This window comes from Neovison vison, chromosome 2 (assembly GCF_020171115.1).
Source record: "Neovison vison isolate M4711 chromosome 2, ASM_NN_V1, whole genome shotgun sequence".
Classification (NCBI taxonomy): Eukaryota; Metazoa; Chordata; class Mammalia; order Carnivora; family Mustelidae; genus Neogale; species Neogale vison.
In genome coordinates this window covers 174,778,140-174,794,963 of record NC_058092.1, presented here as the reverse complement: position 1 = coordinate 174,794,963, position 16,824 = coordinate 174,778,140, and the positions used below count along the sequence as shown (strand labels likewise).

Below are 16,824 nucleotides of genomic sequence, written 5' to 3'. Positions count from 1 at the left end.
AAAATGTGAACTATTTTTATATTTAATTATTAATATTAAACATTCAATTATTCAATTTTAAAATGAATATTGAACACCATTAATGGAACATAGGTAAGTTGCCATAAATAGATTATTGTAAATATTAAATATTGTTATGATATTAAAACATTTACGGCTATTGAGTAGAAAACAGGATTCACACCTTTAAAATAAAGCAGAGGACTTCAAGCACATTTCAGTTGTACAGTTGGCTGTTTTGCCTGTGGTTTGGAACAACTGCCAAGTACTCAGATGGAAAGTTGAAGAAGCTGTCCAGTGTGTGGGTAGGAGGGCGAGAGCCGAGCACACCTTCCCACGTGAGCATGCCTGGGGTGGTGGGAACAGTCTGCTTGCGCTGTTGGGCTGATCCCACCCGCATTTTTCCCGCCTATGCCCAAACTCTTACAGAACTTGGTTGACTGTACACTTTCGTCCCTCAAGGGTGTATTTTTTTCTTTATAACTTCGAGTTTCATAGGTTAGCTACCATGTTTGAAATCAGGCTCAACAAGCCAAAAGAGGTGACCATTTTTCAAACCCCAAAACCCCAAATGTTTACTCACTGAAACCATGTGGTAAACTAGTTGGATTGTTCACAGTCTTGGACCACATAGACCCTGTGCACAGAGTAGAGGTCAGGCATTTTCACCTACATCATGTGGTGACGAAGGGAAGACTAAAGCTTCCCACCTGGGGGCTGAAACGTTGTTCACGGCTGTCTGAAACACACAGCATGTAAGTCAGATACCAAGGCAGAACCCCATGAACAAAATAGGCTCTGTTTCACAAAAGGGTTCAGTTCAGTGGCCTTATGTTTATTTTAAAACAACATTAATCAATTCTACCTATGTTTTCAAAAAAAGACATTGAATTCATTGGTACATTTGAACCTGACAGCCTGCCTTTGGGATTAAAGCCTTTTCTGGTGATCTATTATCCAATAAGATTACATCATAAATCATACGACCTGAATTTGTAACAGACACGATTCCATGAGGGAATTAAAATGTGAGAAATAGTCTGAAACTGTCCTGGACACATGAGGGAATTTTCTCCTTCCCTCCTTCAGTACAGTTCTGGAGACTCTCCTACGCACAAGCGCGGTGCTGGATCCTGAGATAGTGCTGTGAACAGGAGAAAGGCAGAAGCCATATAGCCTCATCTCACAAGCCTGGCCTCTGCATTCACGCTGCCTGTCTGCTTCCATCTCTGCTGCTTTGTTGCCTTCTGACTTTGGGCAGTTCACTGAACCTCATGGGGCCTTAGTTTCCCATCTATAAAATGGAAACTCTAATTTGAAAAGAAATATCTATCTATAGATATCCCTGTGTTCACCACAGTAATATTTACAATAGCCAAGATATAGCAGTAACCTAAGTGTCCATCAGTAGGTGAATGGATCAAGAAGACATGGCGTGTATATACATAATGGAATATTACCAACCCATAAAAAAGAATGAGATCTTGCCATTTGCGACCACATGGAAGAAACTAGAGGGTAGCATGCTAAGTGAAAGAAGTTATACAGAAAAAAACAAATACCATATGACTTCACTTACATGTAGAATCTAAAAACAAAACAGACAAAAAAAAAAAATAAAACAGTAACAGACTCATAGATCCAGAGAACAAACTGATGGTTGCAAGAAGGGAGGGAGGTGGTGGATGAAATCGGTGAAGGGGGTTCAGAGGTACAATCTTCCAGTTACAAAATAAATAAGACATAAAGATTTAAGGTACAGTATAGTTGTTACAATATTGTAACAACTTCATATAGTAACAGATGGTAACTAGACTTATTATGGTGACCCTCTCATACTTGTATGTAAATACTGAATCATTTTGTTGTACACCTGAAGCTAACATAATATTGCATGTCGATCGTTCTTCAGTTAAAAAAAGTAATATGATAGAGCTTGGCAGAGTACGGGCACTATTGCAGCAAAAAAGCCACCAACAGTTTGAGCATGTATTCATGCATTCATGGCTCATTTGGCCACTCACTCATCAGCAAAAGTTCATTAAGCAAAGTGCTTCCCTACTGCTGTCACTGTGCCCTAGGGAGCAGTGATGAACAGGACAGACCAGGTAGGTACCTGCCTTCAGGATTTTATTGTTGCTCTGTGCAAACAATGAGTACATCATAGATGTCTGGAGTCCCATATGTGGATATAAACTGGGTGCTCTGGAAACTGGTACATATAAAAATGTAATTATTTTTTTATGGCCTTGAAACCATGCAAAGCAGGTCAGAAGGATGTAGAGTGGTAAGTGTATATATGTGTACACACACACACACACACAGAGAAGGACACACATTCTATGTAGTTTTACATTTCTGATTTCCACTTCCATGAAGATAGAGAGCAGTGGTTCAGAGCATGGATGCCTAGATTAAAACTCCAGCCCTACTGTCATTCACTGTGTGATTAGAAGCAAATTATTTAACTTCTCTCTGGTTCATTTTCATTAGTAGCCAACGTGGATGATTATAATAGCGCGTACTTCAGTCCACTGTGGATTGTAGTGAGTTTAGTGAGCGGATGGTCCACAATGTTAGCTCTCACCAGCCTTGGATCATTTTCATAAGGTAGAGTGGGAAAGGCACAGGTTTAATAACCAGCCAGACCAGGACTGAGTGCTACTTCATCACTTACCAACCAAGCCAGTAACTCAGCCTCTGAATTCCAGTTTTCTCACCTGTAAAACAAAGATAACAATACGTAACTCTATGAGATTGCATAGTTCTTGGCAATTACCAGGCACTCAAAGAACAGCATCCATCCCTTTTTCTCCCTCCCCTAAGATTAAAAACCATTTGAGCCCAATAATGGGAATGAAAGTAAAGGCAAGAAAAAGAAGAAACAATATTTTGGAGAATTACAAGTAAAAATATGATGCAGTATGTTTTTAAGGTCATTTTTAACATTTGAAAATGTGTCTTTAAAAACAAATCTCTGTAAGTATGTGAGAGAATGGCTTATCCACTTCTAGTTTTGTTTTTCATCTTTTGTCTGTTAGAGTGTGAGTGAATGAAATGGAATTCATAGAATGATCTCTAGATCTGAGCTAACTGCTGTAAAAACTCTAAGTTCTATTTTCTTTATTTTTATTTTCAAATGTAGTGTCTATGTAGCTATGCCATCATTCATAAACAGGGGAAGAGCAGCATGTACAAAAGAGGAGAAGCATATCCTGCTGTAGTAAGTCAGGAAGGAAAGGCTGCTCAGCTGGGCAGGCTCTAGTCGGATGACTCAGGTGTTATGCAAGTGTCCCACCCTCCCCTGACCCCTGATGCCTCCATCTACCCTCCGCATTTCTGGCTTCCTGGCTGGTGTGAAGTCTGCACAGCAATTTTGGGTTAATTTCTCTGTCTTTTCTCTAAGAGATTAAATCAGCAAATGGTCTACATGGGAGGTGGGCCTTAGGCTGTCTCACAAATCACCAACTTCTTAATAAGTGCTCCGAACAATAATAATAATGCAAGACAAAGGACCAACTTCTCAGTCCAGGGTACTGCCTTTATATCAATTTTTCTTTAAATGCACATTCAGGTTTTTTTTCTTCCCAAGGGAGTTTTATTAAATCCAGCTTATTTGATGACCTGTCTTTTTCTCTTACTCTGTCTTGCAAGTACATACACTTCTGGGCCAAATAGAGGCCCGAAGGGCAAGGCCTGCACACAGCTGTAAAACCAAAATACTGAAGCTCATCTGACCCTCATCTTGCTAGCAAATCTTGCTTCTTCCAGTCACTGGGGACGAAAATTCTGGATGATAAGGAGGTGGTTTTGGTCTTGTCTCTGCCAACCTGCTCTCCACTCCCTCTGCACTGTGAGAACAGTGTGGGAGCGTGTGAGATCAGAACATCCCCAGCTTCTCTGGATCAAATTCCACTCATGGGTAAAGTGGCAGGGTTGGGCTAGATTTCTGAGTTCTCTTGCATGTCTAATTACTCTGCTGAGGTGTGACTGAACAATGAACCTTCACAAGCGGGTAGGGGCAATTCTTACATTCTAGTAATGGCAGCAATTCCCTAAGCCAGCATCCACTGCTCCCAGAGCCACCTTCCTAACTCCTGAAGTCCTCCAGGCTTCTTCTGCCCACTCCGTTCATTGCAGTAGAAGCCTGGACCCCCAGCCATGCAAGTTTTGGACCCAGTCTCTGGGATCCAGTCTTACACTAAAGTTGGGACCATGCTCCCGTGTGTAAGAATGAGCTCATTTTCAGTTCTTACTTGATAGGTATGGACTGGCCTGAGCAGACATGGGAGTATTGGTCATAGACTCTCCTTTAAAAAAATCTGGGAGGGGCCCCTGGAGAGTGCAGTCTGGCTAAGTGAGCACTTCTTGGTTTTGACTCAGGTGGTGATCTCAGGGTCTTGGGATCAAGCCCCGCATCGGGCTCCGTGCTCAGCATGGGGTCTGCTTGGAATTCTCTCCCTCTGCCCCTCCTGCTGGGACTTGCTCTCTCTAGAAATAAAGGATTAAATCTTAGGGGAAAAAAAAATCTGGGAAAACTTGGTGGAGATGAGAGCAGGGACAGGCACCTTCAGAAACCAACTGGTGAACACAAATATTTTTCAAACAGGGTTTCCTTGTCCTCAAAATATAATTTTATATACATGGATTTCTTCAACCAACTAACTACCAAGATGACACTTTTTTTTTTGGTGGTTAGAGGGTATTTGAATCAAAGAAAAAACTTTCTAAAATATCTTTTATCAAAACATATGGAGAAAAGGACACATGCGATCAATGTGCAGGTCAATACATTCTTATAAAGTGAACCATTGAGTAACCACAAACCAACTCAAAAATAGAACATAGTTGAGAAGCCCTTATTCTATCTTTTCTCCTTCTCAGAAATACGTTTATGATCTTATTGACAGCATCATCTCTCTGTGATCCCTTCCAGAACCATTCCTGGGGCCACCCCCCCTCATTCTCACGGTTACTTCATTCCCCGCCCCCCATCTTCCGCCCTCTTAGGACAAAACAAAACACCCTGTATCAACTAGCACTGGCCATTCTCTTCCTCATAACCTGAAAGTCAGTAAATTGGGTTGAAAGGAATGGTGGGGCGCAAAGGGGATGAACCACTGTTTTCCTATCAGTAAGAAAACTGGATATGTGCCGTCAGAGTCCTCAGGATTTTTGGAGCTCTCATTTCGGGGAGACCGTACCATGCAGCCAAGATGAGAAAACAGAGGCTCAGGAAGGTGAGGCAGCTTAATCTCGATTTCAGAAAAGAAACCTTTGCAAAGTGTGGAGTCTTTGCCTAGGTCAGAACCAGAGGCTTCAGGGTAAAAGGGGAACTCTCACCTCAGTAATGAATAGTGGCCCTAGGCCTCTTTGAGAAGCTGGTGGAAGGCATGGTGCTTTTTCCCAGAAAAATGTATACACCGAAAGCACCTATCAATTTAGGGGTTCCCCTCACCAGTGAGCCCCTGGTACTTAGGAACTGTCCCCCATCTGCTGCAGTGCCTCTCTGTGGGGATACAGCACACATCCAGTTCAGCTCCCATGGCCATTACCTTTCAGCCACAGACAGGTGTACTGTTAATGCAGTGCACCTGCCCCACAGACGGAACTGTACTTAGATGCATCCTCTCTCCCAGCACGCCGTGCGCACTGCAGGGTCGCCCTCCTTTCCCATGGAGCTGTCACAAAGGACAGCACTTGGCATCCTCACTCCTCACTGCCCAGGAGCACCGACTCCACAAAGTTCTGGTGCCCGGTTCTCTGGGATCGCTGCCAGCTGGGTATACAGCTCTGGCCAGGAGGGCGCCCAGCGGCCCCAGGAGACTAGGAGACCGGAGGCGGCTCGCCCTCATCTCGGCTAGACCCGGGCTTCCGCAAATACACTGGGTCTTTGACGAGCCGGTGCGGGCACGCGGTGGGCGGCAAGGGCGCAGAGGCGCCGGGGGGCGCGCGCGTGTGCGCACAGATAGGGCGCCTGGCCGGCGGTGCCCCGCTCTCCCGAGGCCTTGGTGGCCCGGGGCCGGGCGGGGGCTGGAGCCGCGAGAGCAGGAGCAGCGCCCCTACCGCCCGCTTTTCCGCCTCCATCTCCTCCGCCTCCTCCTCCTTCCCCCAGCCACCCGCGCAGTCACAACCGGTTCAGACTGGCCAGGGTGCCCCGCAAAGGAAAAAAGGCAGGGGGCAAACCGCGGGGAAGAACTTCCCGGGAAGGAGTAGGAGGAGGAGGAAGAGAAGGTGGAGCCCAGAGGAGGGGGCCGGCTCCCTCTCTCCCTGCTCGCGGCCGCCGCCGGCGCGGGGCTCGGCGGGGGCAGAGGGCGGCGGCTCCCTGGGCCGCGCGTAGCGGGACCGATTGCCCAATACTCCGGCAGGGGCCGGGGCCGGGGCCGGGCCCGGGCCCCCGAATAAATACCGCCTGCAGGCCCCGAGCAGCAGGGGAGAGCGGCGGCCGCGGTTCTCACCGCACCACCCGCCCGGCTCGCCCGGGGCTCTGCGCCCGCAGCTGCGCCCCGGAGCCCCGGCCGAGGCCGCTACCCAGGTAAAGGGCTGGAGCTCACGGGAGGGCGCCAAGGCTCGGCGGGCACCCGCGCTGCCTCGCCTCCCAGAGGCGAGAAGTAAACTCCTCTGGCTCGGAGCGGGAGGCGGCGGCGGCGACACTGTCACCCGCGGCCAAGCACTTTGGAACAGGTTTCTGGTTTAGGGCTGAGCGTCCTCCGTGCGCCCAGCCCTGGATACCCGCCCCTATGGAAAGGTGATTCTCCGCGGTGGGCAAGTTTTCCCAGCAATCTCAGGGCGGCATTTTGCGCGGAGGTGGAAGAGGGAGACACAGATAGAAAGAAAGGGGTCCTGGAGGAAGGACCGTGCTCAGGTCCGGCTCGGAACTCCCGAGACAGCAGCCGGTGGCAGAGAGGGGCTTGGGGGGCAATGCGACCGGGTGGTCCCCTCTTTCTCAGAGAGCAGAGAGGACTCCAGGTACCTCGCTGGTGCACGCTGCCGCCCCCGGGAGGGTCGCGGCCGGGGCGCCCGGGTACTCCAGGGCTTGCGGGGGCGGGCGGGAGGCAGCGCGTGAGGCTGGCTGCTTCTACGCCGCCGCGCCAGGTTCAGCACCACCAGGTCAGTCCGGGCGACCGCCGCAGGAGGCACGGCACCTCGGCCTCCTGGACACGGTCGGGAATTGGGAGGACTTGGAGCTTACCGCTCCATCTGTGGTTCGCGGCGGGTAACCTGCTCAGCCGTCCGCGGCGCCGGAGGCTCTGGAAAGTGCTGACAACCATTTAAAAACTTGGTCATCAAAAGCAAATCAATGCTTCTTTGGTTGCCAGGTCTAATTCATTCAGCACAGGTCAATCCATTCGGGCTGTTTAGGCGGGATTTACACTAAACAATATACTTAAACAATAAGTTATTTCATATAACATTTTGGGGACCAATTTCCTGGGTCACAATTAGTTTCGGTGTATTTTTTTTTTTAATCTCCAATTATGTGGGTAGTAGTTCAGAACGCAGATGGATTCTTCCTGCCCCCCCCCCAGTAGGATATTTAGTTGTTCCATCAGATTGTGTTCATTTAGTATGTTCTGATAGTTTCTTAGATTCAGGTTGGCTTTAGCTCTGAGAAATTGTTCTGACTGCAAGAGTACTTATATTTTGAGCTAGTTGGCCTTTTCTTTGGGAGAGGCTTTGCAGATACCGGCATATTTCTTGTAGCTAATGAGATTGAGCTAGTATTTAACAACCGAGTTCAAGCAAAGAACATATGGTCCCTGCCTTCAAAGAGTTTAGTCTAGTGCGAAATGGGTATGTTTACAAATATCTACAATACAAGTTATAGTACAAACGTAGTCAGATGGCAGCAACATCATTAGTGTGCTGTTGATGGCAGAGAAAAGGGAAGGTTCATTCAAGGTTAAGAACTAAAAAAAGTTACATAGCAGGTGTAGTGTTTGAGCTGGTATTTGAAGAAGGAAGAGGATTTCCTCCATTGAAGGGAGCCTTGCTGGAACAAGTGAATGGCACAGAGTTCTGGAAGTCCAATGTGTCCAAAGGAAGCAGGGTAGTTTGGAGTGGCTGGAGCCTGGAATTTAAGATAGATAAGGCTGGGAGGTAGGATGGGGCTAGATTGGGGAGAATATGACCAGCCATGTGAATAAATTAAAAATGTGATTGAACATCATTATTATTGTTATTATTATTATTTATACCAGCAATGTTAGCATCTTTAACTATAGTTTATACCTTGAAGTTCAGTTTTGTTTATTTTTTAAAAGATTTTACTTACTTATTTGACAGAGAGATCACAAGTAGGCAGAAAGGCAGGCGGGGGGGAGGGAGGCAGGCTCCTTGCTGAGCAGAGAGCCTGATATGGGGCTAGATCCCAGGACCCTGAGATCATGACCTGAGCCAAAAGCAGAGGCTTTAACCCACTGAACCAACCAGGCGCCCTCAGTTTTGTTTATATCCTAAAATAAATAAAGGGATAAAATCTCAATGGTATTTGCTTCCTATAAACATTACTGTAAAAGACTAATATATTTCAAGTAGCCTTTAATGCTTTATATAAATCTGATAGTTTTTCCTCCAAGTCTGCAGTCTTATGGTATACCGACTCTTAGTTTGATGAAATTCCGGATAGGAAGACATGTCCAATTTCCTGAGCAATATGCAGAGTAGAGCCACTGTCTGTTCTGTGTTTCTACTGCCAATAATAATAATTATTATTAATGTTTATTAAAGATGATATGTCATGTGAGCCACATGCCTTATTTTGTCGAGGAAGAAGGCATAATTTTGATCTTAAGCTGATAATGTTAATAAGGTCACTCAGCTAAGTAGATGATGGGACCAGAATTTGAATCCAAGAAATGTCTCTCAAAAGCCCATCCTTTGAACTATTGTTGGACTGTCACGTAACAAGGGCATAATACATGATAGGTAGTTAAAAGAAGTTAGAAGTTGAGCCTGCTACCAGTAGAAGTGTTTCTGTATTTTTTAAAATTTGCATCCTCATTCCCATCATTCTGATTTTATTATTTTAATTGTTATAATGACGTATAGCATTGTATTACTTTTACATGTACAGCATAATGATTCAATATATGTATATATTGTGAAGTGATTACAACCGTAAGCTTAGTTAACGCCCATCATCACACATACAGTTTTTTGGGTGATAAGAACTTTTAAGGTCCATTCTTTCAAATATATGATATACTATGTCATCATATTATACATTACTCATCATTCTGATTAATTTCACTTTATAAATTAATGATGAGACATTTAAAAATTTTTTTTTAAAGATTTTGTTTATTTGTTTGACAGAGAGAGACAGTGAGAGAGGGAACACAAGCAGGGGGATTGGGAGAGGGAGAAGCAGGCTTCTGGCTGAGCAGGGGCTCCGTGTGGGACCCCATCCAGGACTCTGGGATCATGATCTGAGCTGAAGGCAGACGCTTAACGACTGAGCCATCCAGGAGCCCGAGACATTTAAATGTTTTAACACATCTTCAAACTATTCTATGATCTTGTGTTTTTATGACACACCCAAAAGAAACTCTTCAGCACTTTGAGAAGAGGTAGGTTATGGATGAGTAAAACATTAGCAAATATGATACCATTAAACACAAAGACCAGATCTGCCAGATTCTCTGGAAGAGTGTCAATTTCAAATATCCTTCTCATTATTCCCAATAACCCTCCCGAATGCACCAGATCTTTTTGTGTTTCAACATCCCATATATGTTGCCTTGTGTCTTGAGTTTTTATTCTGAAAGTGATACAGCAGATATACTGGTTTATATATGACATACTCAAGTGTGTGCTCCGACAACAGATTGGACTCTACATCATCATGTACAAATTATGCAAAACATATCCTAAGCAAAAGAACACACCGGTGTAGATACTATCATCACACGAGCCGTATCACTCAAAGCATGGCCCAAATAGTAGCTACCACTCCAGGGAAAAGCTACAACAAGAGCCCAGTAGCATAGGACACATGATAAGAGTATGGGATGCTGGGAAATGATTATACCAAATTTAAGCGTCAGGCTCTCACTTGCTTGTTCTTAACTCTGTTAAATCTAGTCAGTGAGGGACCTGGGTACTGGCCTCTCCTCTAACCACACACCCCCAGATTGGTGGAAGCAAGTTCACAGGGTTCAGCCAGGGGAGACAGGCAAGGCAGATGATGGGTAGAGTGGGGAGAGCATAGGTGAAACTCTCAATGCAGGTCAACCTTGGTCTTGTGTCAGGGAGATGTTAGAGAGTGGAAGGAACCGGAGAGAACACGGCCATTCCGTGACGATGAACGCGACTCAGTTCCAGCCTTATGTGGGAGTAAGGGCCCAGTGATGCCAGGTCTTCTGATGGATTTTCAAGAGAATCCAAAAAGTCAGATTTTTATGTGAAATCTTCCAGTTTTAAATTCATTCAGAATTTGCAAAAGTAAAATAAAAATAAAATAAAATAAAAAATGGTGCAGGCCAACAAAATGCTCTGGAGATCTAGAGATCAGATCTGGTTTGAAGGCTGTCAATTTGCTAGATGATTCCTAAGGCTCCTTCTGGCTTCAGGCTTCCATGATCCTATACTAAATCCGTGTTATCTCTAACCTATTTCTTCCACTTTGGTGAAACATAACACCATATCTAAGTCATGCTTTGGAGGATAATTTAGCCTTGTAGGAGCTCTTTGCTAAGTGCTGAACTGTGATCGATTTGTAAGGCCTTAAAGAGAAAGAATGTCCTTTTTTGATGGCCAAGCTGTTTTCATAATTCATAGGTTCCAGCAGTTAATTACTTGTGTTAATTATCTCTTTTGGGGATGGTTAATGTGATTTAATTCGAGGGCCCAGAGTTATTTCTCTAAACATTTTCCTTCTCACTGCAACGTGAGATAATAACCCGTCAGGAAATTGATCCTGGCTCCCCCTTGGGCAACTTGTACTCGTGGTCTGACTTATGGCCCTTGGACAAAGAAATCTTCATCGTCTTTACCCTGGCAAAGTTTCACTGTGTAGTCTGTCTCTCCTTTTAAACTTGGAAGTATTTGGGAATGTTCTTGAATTGCATACTGAATTAAGGGTTTAGCTTTTGAGTCGTGTTAATTCAGCAGTTTAGGGCTTTTTTTTTTTAAGTTTTTATTTATTTATTTGACAGAGAGAAATCACAAGTAGATGGAGAGGCAGGCAGAGAGAGAGAGAGGGAAGCAGGCTCCCTGCCGAGCAGAGAGCCCGATGCAGGACTCGATCCCAGGACCCTGAGATCATGACCTGAGCCGAAGGCAGCGGCTTAACCCACTGAGCCACCCAGGCGCCCCCCCCCCTTTTTTAAACATTCTAATATGGACCCCAAAGTAAAAATGAAAACAAAAAGTAATGCATTTATGTCTGATTCCAATCCCAAATTACCTTTAATAACTCTGGTTCCTCTGCAGCGAAAAGTCTTTAATATAATTTTTTTTAAAAACTCAGTTTATTGGATTTGACTGGCTAAGATGTGTTCCTCACTTTATGTCAATGAGCCATTTTACAAACAAAAGAATTTGATTCTAACTGAAAAGTTCAGAGCAGATGTTGACAATGAGACGGAAGCATTTGAATAAATAAAACAAGAATGGCATGTTTAGAGAAACCACATATCTTCTTGTGACAGAGCTGATTTCAAGAGGACAGAGGACAAACAGAAGGCTCTGGATGACAGTTGTGAGCCATAGTTTGTCCTTGTTCTGGCTCCAGGAATGTGTCGCCCACCCCCACCTCCCAAAGTGCCCCCTGCCCCTGCCCCCCTACCATGTTGCCCTTCAGTGTGTCAATCATGTTTAACATTTAAAACCAAATCTGAGAATCAGGTAACTGTCTGACCGTTAAAGACATAGCATTTGATATTATATTGGTAAAAAAGTTTGAATTAGAAAAAACCCTACAATTTCTTTATTTTTACCCACGTGTTTGGCTAGTCCTTCAGATTCAATGATGGAAGCAACCTCTAATCTCCATGGATGCAGGGACCAGGCCGTCTTGGTTCCACCGTGCCTTCTAATTCATTTTCTTCTGAATAAAGGCATGTTATCTTCTAAATGCACCTAATTCATTTTGTTGAGTGAGAGATGTTTGATTCATCATTTTAATAGAGTTAGGTAAGCAGGGTTTTTTTTTTTTTTTTTTAGCATTCATTAACTTCATAAAGATTTATTGAGCTTTTACTATGTGTCCAACACAATTCTTAGTGCTTGGGATGTGGAACAGGCTTGTAAGTTAACAAATAGTAACAAATAATAACAGTTTATTGGGATGAATGTTGTTAATAGCAAGATTGTCCAAATTGGTGTGAGATATTAGGGGAGGATAGATTGACTGTTGTAGAGTCAGGATGGCATTAAGTAGAAGGAGACATTTTAGGCTAAGTCTTGGAGGAAAAGCAGGAGCTTGTCAGTAGGCAGGTTGGAGCTAGGCATTACAGCCCCTCTCTAAAGGACAGAAGGAGCGGGGCTCATGTGCTGAACTGCGACAATGGCTTGGGGACCACAGGCTTGTGGGACATCCTAAAGGGGTATAGTTGGGAGCTGGATTGTTGCAGAGTTTTAGAGGAAAACAAAAGGCATCTAGTAACTTGCTGGGTATTTAAAGATGTAAATATCTAATGTATGGACAAAACATGGATTTCTAGAACAAATTTTTCATTTTTATTTATAAGCTTTGAATACTCATTCATTGATGGGGGACTGTCAGCTCCATGAGGGCAGGAAAAATCTTAGATTTTCTTATATGCTTATACTAATGAATTAAACAGAGAGCTTGTGCCCTACTAGTGGATACACTGTGGGTGGTGAGGAATGGCTGAGAGATCTGAGAAGTTGGAGGCGGAATTTGAGATGACGAGAAGCCTGGTTTGGCCGCAGCCTGCAGGTGCATTGCTGCAGGGAAAGAGCAGAAGCAGAAGGGTCTGTGAGCAGGTGGCTGTAAGGGATTTGCAAAGAAGATGTAGAGGGAGGGTCCGACCCCAGAGCTCCTGGTTGGTAGGCCCGGTCCTGGCTGACCTGGGACCGGGGGGAGGAGGATCAGGGACAGGATGCAGACGGCGCCTTCTGCTTGGTCCAATGAAAACCTGGCTGTGTTGGTTTTCCAGATGAAATTCCAGATGAAATTCAGGAGGAGAAGGTTGATGGCTGCATGGGGTGGGAGGGGCCTGAACCCAGCTCTTGACATAGAAAATGATAAGAAATGGGTTAGACCTGTGGGTTTGGAGTTCTGGAGAGAGGTCAGGCCTGCGGATGGAAACTTGGGACTCCATCCTTTGCAGACATGCAGTCCCCCAGTGAGGCTAGAGAGCTTGTGGGGTCGGGTGGGTGCGGAAGACCAGGGGGGCGCTGGTTTGCAGAGAAGACTGGGGGGGGGCAGTGGTTGGACACTGTCAGGAGGGTGGTGGAAGGCAAGCCCGACCTGGCTCCGCGCTGAGGCGGTGGGGGCTCCACACGCGGAGCATTTCTCTTGTGTGGACGCGTGGGAGCCAGACAACAGTTGCGGAATCATCAGGGGGTGAGAAAGTGGAGACAGGGAGCGTGTTCTTTCGAGTTTTTCTCAGAAAACCTGTGAAAGGCGCAACGACCGTGAGGAGAACTGTGCGCACTCACTCTGCCAAGCCCCGGGCTTTGGGTTTCATGGAGTGTGTCCTGTGTTTCTCCTAAAAGTCCTGAGACGTTGGAGTTCTTGCTCTTTCCATTCTGTAGACGAAGAAACTGGGAAGATCGTGAACTTGCGGTGAGTCTCGGTGCTAAGGGCCGAATTCAACCACGAACCCTAGAGAAATGACTCCAGGGTCCATGTTCTAGCGCAGGGACTTGTGGCAATTTGACAGTGACCCGCAGTGTGATATGTTTGTGCGCCCTGCACACACACACACACACACACCCCGAAGCGCGGTTTCCCAAACTGCCACTGAGCCTCACCACCATGCAGGAGCTGTTCTTACATTTTTGATTCTTACCTGTTTTGTTCCAATTAAAAAAAAAAAAAATGTACTCACAATCCACACTTGATTTCATGACCTGCGATGCAATGCAGAGTTTGGACAACACTGCTGTAGCCCACAGCTTGGTGGGCTTCCCAAACTGCTGCTTAATACTCTTTTCTGTTACACTCAACGAACATTGATTGAGTGCCTATTGTATGCATAGATGCAGAAAGAACGTAAAGAATATAAGTTGTGCCCTTTGCCCAGGAATTTTTGTTAGTGAAGAGAAAGGAAGAAGGTGAGTAAATGGCTAAATATAATGCACACCAGAATGAAATAAGAAGAAAAGAGTGATGTAAGCAACATCGCATGGAAGCCTAGGGCGCTTAATGCTGGCTCTAAATGTGTATGGATTTGACTAGTAGTGTCTGGTGTTTCCTGTGCTATGAAAATATTAAAAAAAACTTTTATGAAATGAATACGAATGTCTCTGCTAAGGACTTTTAAGAGTAGAGGCCAAAGGAGATTTGAAGACCATGATACTCTGTGTATTTTTCTCAAAGCTCCTGAAATGGTCAAAATATTTTTATCTAGACATCTGTTTGTTCAGTGTAAACTCCCTGGATGATGTTAGCAAATTCAGTCATATAAAGAAATCCATTAAAGGGGCGCCTGGGTGGCTCAGTCGGTTAAACATTCCACTCTTGGCTCTGGCTCAGGTCATGATCTCAGGGTCGTGAGACTGAGACTATGTCAGGATCCACACTCAGCGTGGAGTGGGCTTGAGTTTTTCTCCCTCTGCTCCTCTCCCTCAGCTCTCTCTCTCAAAGTAAATAAAATCTTAAAAAAAAAAAAAGTACATCCACTGAAACATTTTAAAATCCAAGAGCATCCGTTAAAAAAAAGTTTACCATCAACTTCCCGAAGTAAAAGAATGCAACCATGCATTCTTCCTCAACCTGCATTAGGCAACAGCTTCTCAGGTGGAATGGAGAGGCTTCAAATAGAATTTGACAGAAAGCCTATGGACGCTGGGGTAGAATGGGAATTATTAATAACTACCTAAGTTTTATGTAGAGTTGTATGTAGATTAAAAAGATAACTTTTGAATGGCGCCTGGGTGGCTTAGTCAGTTAAACCTGTGCCTTCAGCTCAGGTCCTCATCCCAGGGTCCTGGGATAGAGACCCCGGCAAGGGTGACAGGTTCCTGCTCAGTGGGAAGTCTGCTCCCCACCCCCGTGCCCCTCCCCCACCCCTGCTCATGCTCTCGTGCTCATGCTCTCTCTCTCTCTCTCTCCTCCTCTCTCAAATAAATAAATAAAATCTTTTTTTAAAAAGATAACATTTGAAAGACCTTGACACGGTGTCTGACGTACAGGAGGTGTTAATAGAAAATGGCAATTAGAAGTTATTCCATGATAGGGCTAAGTAGTAGCACATTTAAACCTTAGAAAACTTTCTTCAGTCCACTGTTTAGGGACTTCCTAGCAAAGTATGATATCATTTTTGGGATTAAGGACTTTTTGAAATATTTTTCCATAGCTGTGATTGAAGTGGGGAAAAAAAAAAGAAAATCTATTTAAATAACTAAAAGCAGCCATGCCTTTCATTTTATGATTGTACATTAGGATGTGCAGTTATTTAAGATGGCTTATAGTGCTGTTGTCCCCTTCTTTTGCTCAGAATCACATGTTAAAATCACCCAGAGCTCTCTAACAACCTGGTCTCTCCTCCAGAGATCCTGTTTTCGTTGCTGGAGGGTAGGCCCAGACACGGGTCATTCTTAAGCAACCAAGGTGATTCTGCCCGGTAGTCAGATTTGTAATATCCTGCAGGTCTTAGTGTGCTACGTGCTTAGTATGTAGGCATGTGTTTCTTACTAAGTGTGCTTAGGATGGTTCCATCAAACCATTAGAAGCAAGCTCAAGTGCAGATATAACCTCAAAATAGGATTCTGCCTTTTTGCTCCTCAAATGCATGTAGAGTCACCACCTTTCCTTGAGAACTGATTTAGAAAGGAAGATCTTAGGAGTCTTTGGAATAGGAAAGGGGGTTTTGGACTGGGAAGATTAGAAAACTGGGGTGTGAAGAGTACAAAGAGGAGCTCAAGTTCTTGTAGTTCTTTGAGAGGCAAAGGTGCTGAGTTTAAAAGTTTCTTGCCCGCTCTGGTGATCAGTGCTTTCCTCCACTCTACCAGGTGCAGCAGCGGCTGGAAAAGGTGCTGGAAAGTTGTGTGGCGTCCTGAGTTGGGAAGAAAAGGAAGGGAGAAAATGAAAGGGAGAAAGAGAACAAAAGAAAGGAGATGAAAGCAAACCTTGTTTGGATTTCAGCACCTCCTCGTTCTGTCTTTTCTTGACTGTTGGTGACCTAAGAGCAGACTGTCCTTGTCATTGTGTTCTTTCCTCACTGAGACTTCCTTCTTCCCATTTGCTGAATTTTTCTTACTGCCAGGAAATTATCCATGGTGTGTCATTTCCATATCTTTTTTTTTTTTTTCTGGAGGGAGGAATTTGGTAGTGGAGTGAGTGAGTGTGTGTGTGTGTGCTTATGCGCGCGCACTATTGCGGCAGGGAAGAAGGGGTAGCTGTGGTTGTTCTGGTCAGTGGTATTTGTGGGTATAGTACTTTCAGATTTTGAGAGGCTCTCTGCCAAGATAAAAAAAAGAACGTTTTTATGACAGATGATTATGTTCAAAAGGATAAGAATAATAATGTACATTAAAATTGCTACGTGCAAAAATAAATAAATAAATAAAGCTATCCTATGACCCTGCAAAAAAAAAAAAAAAAAAAATTGCTACGTGCCAGGCACTGTGCTAAGTGCTTTATGTAAAGTAACTCATGTCATCATCATAGTAGTCTGGCGAAGTAAA

At 44.6% G+C, this 16,824-nt stretch overlaps 1 protein-coding gene across 2 annotated transcripts in view; it reads left to right on the top strand.

Annotated features, from left to right (window-relative positions):
- The first annotated feature begins 6,443 nt into the window (after positions 1-6,443).
- Positions 6,444-16,824, top strand: part of SLC16A9 (solute carrier family 16 member 9) — a 54,162-nt gene continuing 43,781 nt past the window's right edge. For both annotated transcript variants that reach the window (XM_044239548.1, XM_044239545.1), the window contains exon 1: positions 6,444-6,535. The gene's annotated coding sequence lies outside the window, so the exon portion shown is untranslated. The remainder of the gene's footprint in view (positions 6,536-16,824) is intronic.